General features: G+C 53.2%; 1 pseudogene; it reads left to right on the top strand.

The window, feature by feature from the left end:
- On the top strand, positions 1-306 carry LOC112408593 (non-histone chromosomal protein HMG-14 pseudogene; annotated as a pseudogene).
- The last annotated feature ends 5,162 nt before the right edge of the window (positions 307-5,468 follow it).

Below are 5,468 nucleotides of genomic sequence, written 5' to 3' on the forward strand. Positions count from 1 at the left end.
ATGCCCAAGAGGAAGGTCAGCTCCCCTGAGGCAGTGGTGAAGCAGGAGCCCGAGAGGAGATCGGCGAGGTTGTCAGCTAAAATGCCTCCTGCAAAAGTGGAAACGAAGTCAAAAAAGTGGCTGGAAAGAACTTATCTTCAGCCAAAAAAAGTGCAAACAAAAGGGAAAAGGCGAGCAAAGGGAAAACAGGCTGAAGTGGCTAACCAAGAGACTAAAGGAGACCTACCTGCAGAAAACGAAGAAACTAAAAACGAGGACAGCCTGCCCTCTGATGAAGGAGGAGAGGAAGAAGCCGAGTCTGATTAATATCACACACACCCAGTCCTATCAGTGGTCCCTGTCTCCCTTCTTGTACAATCCAGAGGAATATTTTTATCAACTATTTTGTAAGTGCAAGTTTTTTAGTAGCTCTAGAAACATTTCTTAAAAAGGAGGGAATCCTACCTCATCCCACTTTTTTTAAGAGTAAATGCTTTTTTTTTTTTTTAGTTTCCCAAGGAGAATTTTATGGATGGCACTAGTTTATTTCCCTTCCAAAAAACCAATTGAGGGCTTGCTTCCCTGGTGGCGCAGTGGTTGAGAGTCCGCCTGCCAATGCAGGGGACGCGGGTTCGTGCCCCGGTCCGGGAAGATCCCACATGCCACGGAGCGGCTGGGCCGTGAGCCATGGCCGCCGAGCCTGCGCGTCCGGAGTCACAACAGGAGAGGCCACAAGAATGAGAGGCCCGCGCGCTGCAAAAAAAAAAAAAAAAAACCAACTGAAGGTAAATGAAGTAAACAGTCTCAAGTTTTTATTGTCTTCATAACAAAACAAAATATGAGTCTGAGAACTGGATCCCTTGGCCCTTTCTCTTCTTATCTCTTCCCAGTTCAAAATGCCTGCATCTCTTAAGAGCCAGCATTTTCTTAGACCTGCAGTTGGGCTCAATGCATTCAAGCCTCAGCACAAGCTTCTTTGTAGTTTTAGCCTTTTTCCGGAAAATCGGCTCAGTCTGCCCGCCATAGCCACTCTGCTTCTGTCAGGACGCCGCTGTTCCTGGGCACACAGAGAATCCTTGCCCTTGTACTGTGTCTCTTTGTGGGGCCGGTGGGTTTTAGGAATGCTCACCATGTCTGAGAGAGCACTGTCGGCGCGGAAGGAAGGTGAATGTCTTTTTTTAAGGGGTGAAATCACTTGCTGTTTATTTTTTGGTACATTGAGAAAATAGTGGGATATTGAATATGGGAGGCTTTGATTGTCTTGGGTGTCAGCTTAACATCCCACAGTTGGGAGGTAGCTTTTATATCCTATAATACAAAGCGTACTACACGGCAATTTGGAGTCAGTTGCGCATTTGATGTCTTGAACACTTTAAATTACTTCTCTTCCCGCGTTGCTTTTGGTAGATTTGTTTCCTAAAGCAAACCACTCACCCCTTGATCTTGGCTCTCCTGGGCAGAGTTTTGCGCACTCTGTAACATCTTTGGTCGTGACAGTCCAGTTCTTCTAGTAACTTTGTTAATGTTCTGTGAACGATTGACAATTTGAGTATGTAGTGTATGTGATATTAAATTATGAAATAGTGGACCAAACGTAAGATAGATAGCTAGTGGGAAGCAGCCGCATAGCACAGGGAGATCAGCTCGGTGCTCTGTGATCCCCTAGAGGGGTGGGATAGGGAGGGGGGGAGGGAGACGCAAGAGGGAAGAGATATGGGAACATATGTATATGTATAACTGATTCACTTTGTAATAAAGCAGAAACTAACAAAAATAAAAAAATAAATTGTGAAATAGTGGGACTTCCGATGTAACAGCATATCAGTATTTGAAGATATTGGTACTTGATATCCCGTCAAGGAAAATCTGCCTCCACATTTTAAGCTGGAAAGTCACTGGAATCACTGTTCAGAAAAGAATCACAACGACATGATTTTTTAGATTTTTGGTACATACGTTAAGAATTGTCTACAAATTGAAATGTCTGTGTACTGATCCTCAAAACAACCAGCAAAATTTAAATTATGAAAGAAAAAACAATAAAAAAAGACAGTACCCAGTCTGTGTACTTTGCATCACTGGACGTTACCCCAGCCCCTCCCCAACTTCAGCCCCCTAGACAGGGTGGAGAAGCCAGGAGGGGGTCTGTGTGTCACGGGTCCAGGCCCGTGCCTGCCGGGGTCAAGAGCCATCCCTGGAGAAAGCTGTGCCATGTCCCCTCACCCTCCTGAGGAGGAGGGACTGGGGCAGTTATGTCCTCTGCAGGCAAAGGAGAGGCTCCCAGGGGGTCACCAGGAGTGTGATAGAGTCCCCTGCAGGGAGGCCCAAAACTGCCCGGTGCCAAGGTGCCCAGAATCTGCACTGGATGCTCAGGGGCAGGGTGGTCTGAGAGTCCCCACACGTGGGAGAGAGGACAGGGCCGGCTCAGGCCAGGGGAGAGAGCCTGGAGCGGGACAGACCTGGGCAGAGACATCATCAGCTACAGCGAGCGCCAGAGAAGGGCAAGGACCCGCTGGAGGGGCTTCCTCCCCCGGCTGGGGGCTGAGGGTCCTATCGCCCAGCAGGAAGGGCCCCCGAGGAAAAATGGGCTCCAAGACCGCACAGCAGGGCGAGGGGAGCTGGCTCCGCAGCCCCGAGTGGCTCCCCTCCTTCCCTTCGTCCCCCCGGCCCTGATGGTGCAGCTGGCAGGACCGCGGAGGGAGGGTGGAAGTCCGAGGCTGTGCCGTCAAGAAGCTGGACTGTCCTGCGGCTGCCCTAACAAGTGCCAGGGACACGTGGCTGAGACAACACAAAGTGTCACCCCACAGCTGTGGAGGCCAAATCGGGAGTGAGTCTCACGGGCCACGGTCACCACGTGGGCTGCCCGCTTCTCGCCGCAGGCTCCGGCCAGAGTCTGATCCTCGTGTCTTTCAGCCGGAGGCACCGCATCCTCAGCTCGTGGCCTAGCGTCTGGCTTCCCTCTTCCCGCGGCCTCACCTTCTGTGGCCGAGTCTCCCCGGCCCCTCTCCCAAGTCCCACCCGGGTGACTCAGGACCATCCCCCATCACAAGACCCTTACTTTACTCCCGTCGGCAAAATCTCTTTGCCGTGTGAGGGGACGCATCACAGTCTTGGGGTCGGGCCGTGGGCATCTCTGGGGGACCACGGAAGGTCCCCTCGAGGCTCTTTCCCACCCATCAGGAGGCAGAGGAGCCCTGCTTGCCAGTGGAACATCTCGGTTCCATTTAGACTCGGGGTGGGGGGACGCGGGGCACCACATATCAGCTGCTGAGCAGAAGACCTTTTCACCTAAAAGGGGTCAGTTCAGGAAGTGACTTGCCCTCAATCCACGCAGAGCAGGGTGAGGACTGATCTCGTAAGTTCAGGGGACAGAGTGGGGTCCCTCGGGCTGAGCGCTGGGAGCTCGCCCCTCGGCCAAGAGGCCGGCCGCCTTCCCATGCTTGGGCACCCAGGGCAGGGCAGGAGAGCTAGAAGTACCCGGAGGCCTGACAGGAGGGGGCCACACACACAATGGGCTTGCAGCTCACGGGCACACACACAGCAGGCATGTGGCTCAAAGGCACACTGCAAGAAGGCTGGCAGAAGCTGGGCACACAGGAGGCCAGCTGGCAGCCCTCAGAGCAGCTGGCGTGGCACACGGTGGCATGGGGCTGGGTGCGGTCAGGGCAGAGGACAGGGCTGGTCCAGAGGCTCCTTCCCCGGGGCAGCCTTCATACTGGGCTGTGGCGTCCTGGCCATGCGGCACCCGGGTGTCTTCCTCGTAGCGGCCTGTTGTCTTTCCTCCTCGTCCCCCCCTCGGGTCTCTTCCTGGGGTTTCCAGTGGCAGTGATTCAGTGCAGGAAGCTCCTTCTCAGCCGGAGGCTGACGGTGACCCAGCGGCCCTGTGATTTCTGGAATCGGAGCCTGGGTTGGATGGGGAAAGGCCGTCAGTTGGGGACAGGGGCCCCACTTCATGATTTTCAAGGCCCTCCCCAGGTTAAACATCCTGTCCTTTGTCCACAGAAGCAGAGTCACCCTCACCGCGCCAGCGTCCCCCATTGCGATTTGGAAACTCAGTGATCCAGAAGGTTCTCCCTCAGGGTCGGGCGCCTCACTGGGGGCTGTGGCCACGTTATGGCCATAATCGTAACGGCGGGGTTCCAGCTCTGTGCCAGAGCTGAGCTAAGCATTTTACGTGGACTCTCTCGTAACTGATCAATTATCAATCCTGCCACCATTCGAGGGCAGGATCTGCACAGATGTTCAATCAGGAAGATCTGGAAGGATCCCAGGACGTGTGCACGTTCTCACCACTGCAAACGGAGAAGCAGGCATTGAGGCTGCCCAGCCTCACTCTGGAATCCGTGGTCTTTCCATTGTGCCTAACGGTGCTGGGACCTTAGGGGTGGTCTGAGATTCTTGGACCTGTAAACTGGAATATTTTAACATCAGATTTGGGGATTTTGTCCAGTATTTCTTCAAAATATTCTTAGGCTCCCATGTGATTCTCTTCTCCGTCTTGGGTTGAAATCCCTTGCGTGTTAGCCCTTCTGATGTGGTCTCACAGGCCCTCTTCATTTTTCCTGACTCCTTGTGCCTCTTCTTCAGATTGGATTTCTGATGTGGTCTCGCAGGCCCTCTTCATTTTTCCTGACTCCTTGTGCCTCTTCTTCAGATTGGATTCTTTCTACTGATGTATCTTCAATTCACCGACTCTTTTGTCTTCCATCCATGATCTGAGCCAGTCCCTCTGCACCCATTCCCTAGCACCTCACGCTGCTCCTGGAACACGCCGGTTTCTGCAGCAGGGTCCTCACAGCCCCTTTGACTGCCACAGCCTGGAGCACCGTCCCTGACCCTTCACTGCACCCAGTGCCGGTTCAGCATCACTGCCTCCCCGAGACCCCCAGACCACCCACCAGCACCCACTTCTCTCTGTCTGCTGAACCTGCTTTCCTTTCCAGGCCTCAGAGCCCCCCGGAATGATTCCATGCATTCATTTTCTATTTATTCGTCGCCCTGGAAAGCTCATGAGGCCGGACGTCTCTGTTGCCTGCCCAGAGCATAATCTGTTGCATGAACAAATCAGTTCTCGTACGATGACGTAAGGCAGAGCTGGCAAACTTTCTGTAAAGGGCAGAGGCTTTGCAGCCACACCGTCTCACTCACAACGACTCAGCGTTGTCGGGGAAAAGCAGCCTTAGACACACTAAATGCACGGACGTGTCTGTGCCCCAGAGAACTTCATTCACACACAAGCAGCAGGACAGACTTGTCTCACAGACGGCAGTTTGCAGACTCCTCCTTCAATGTTTTCCTGTGCGAGATAAAAACTCAAAATACGTGACGGCCTCAAAGTCTTCATTGACGGCATGAGATAAAAAGGAGTAAAAGGGTACCACACTCTGAGTGGATCCTGGGGTGCTCTGTGCACAGCGATGGCCTGGAGAAACACCACAGACCCCACGGGAAGGCAAACCAGAACATCCTGTTTGCAGAAGGAGGAACTG

Source organism: Neophocaena asiaeorientalis, unplaced genomic scaffold, assembly GCF_003031525.2.
Source record: "Neophocaena asiaeorientalis asiaeorientalis breed wild unplaced genomic scaffold, Neophocaena_asiaeorientalis_V1.1 scaffold45, whole genome shotgun sequence".
Taxonomy (NCBI): Eukaryota; Metazoa; Chordata; class Mammalia; order Artiodactyla; family Phocoenidae; genus Neophocaena; species Neophocaena asiaeorientalis.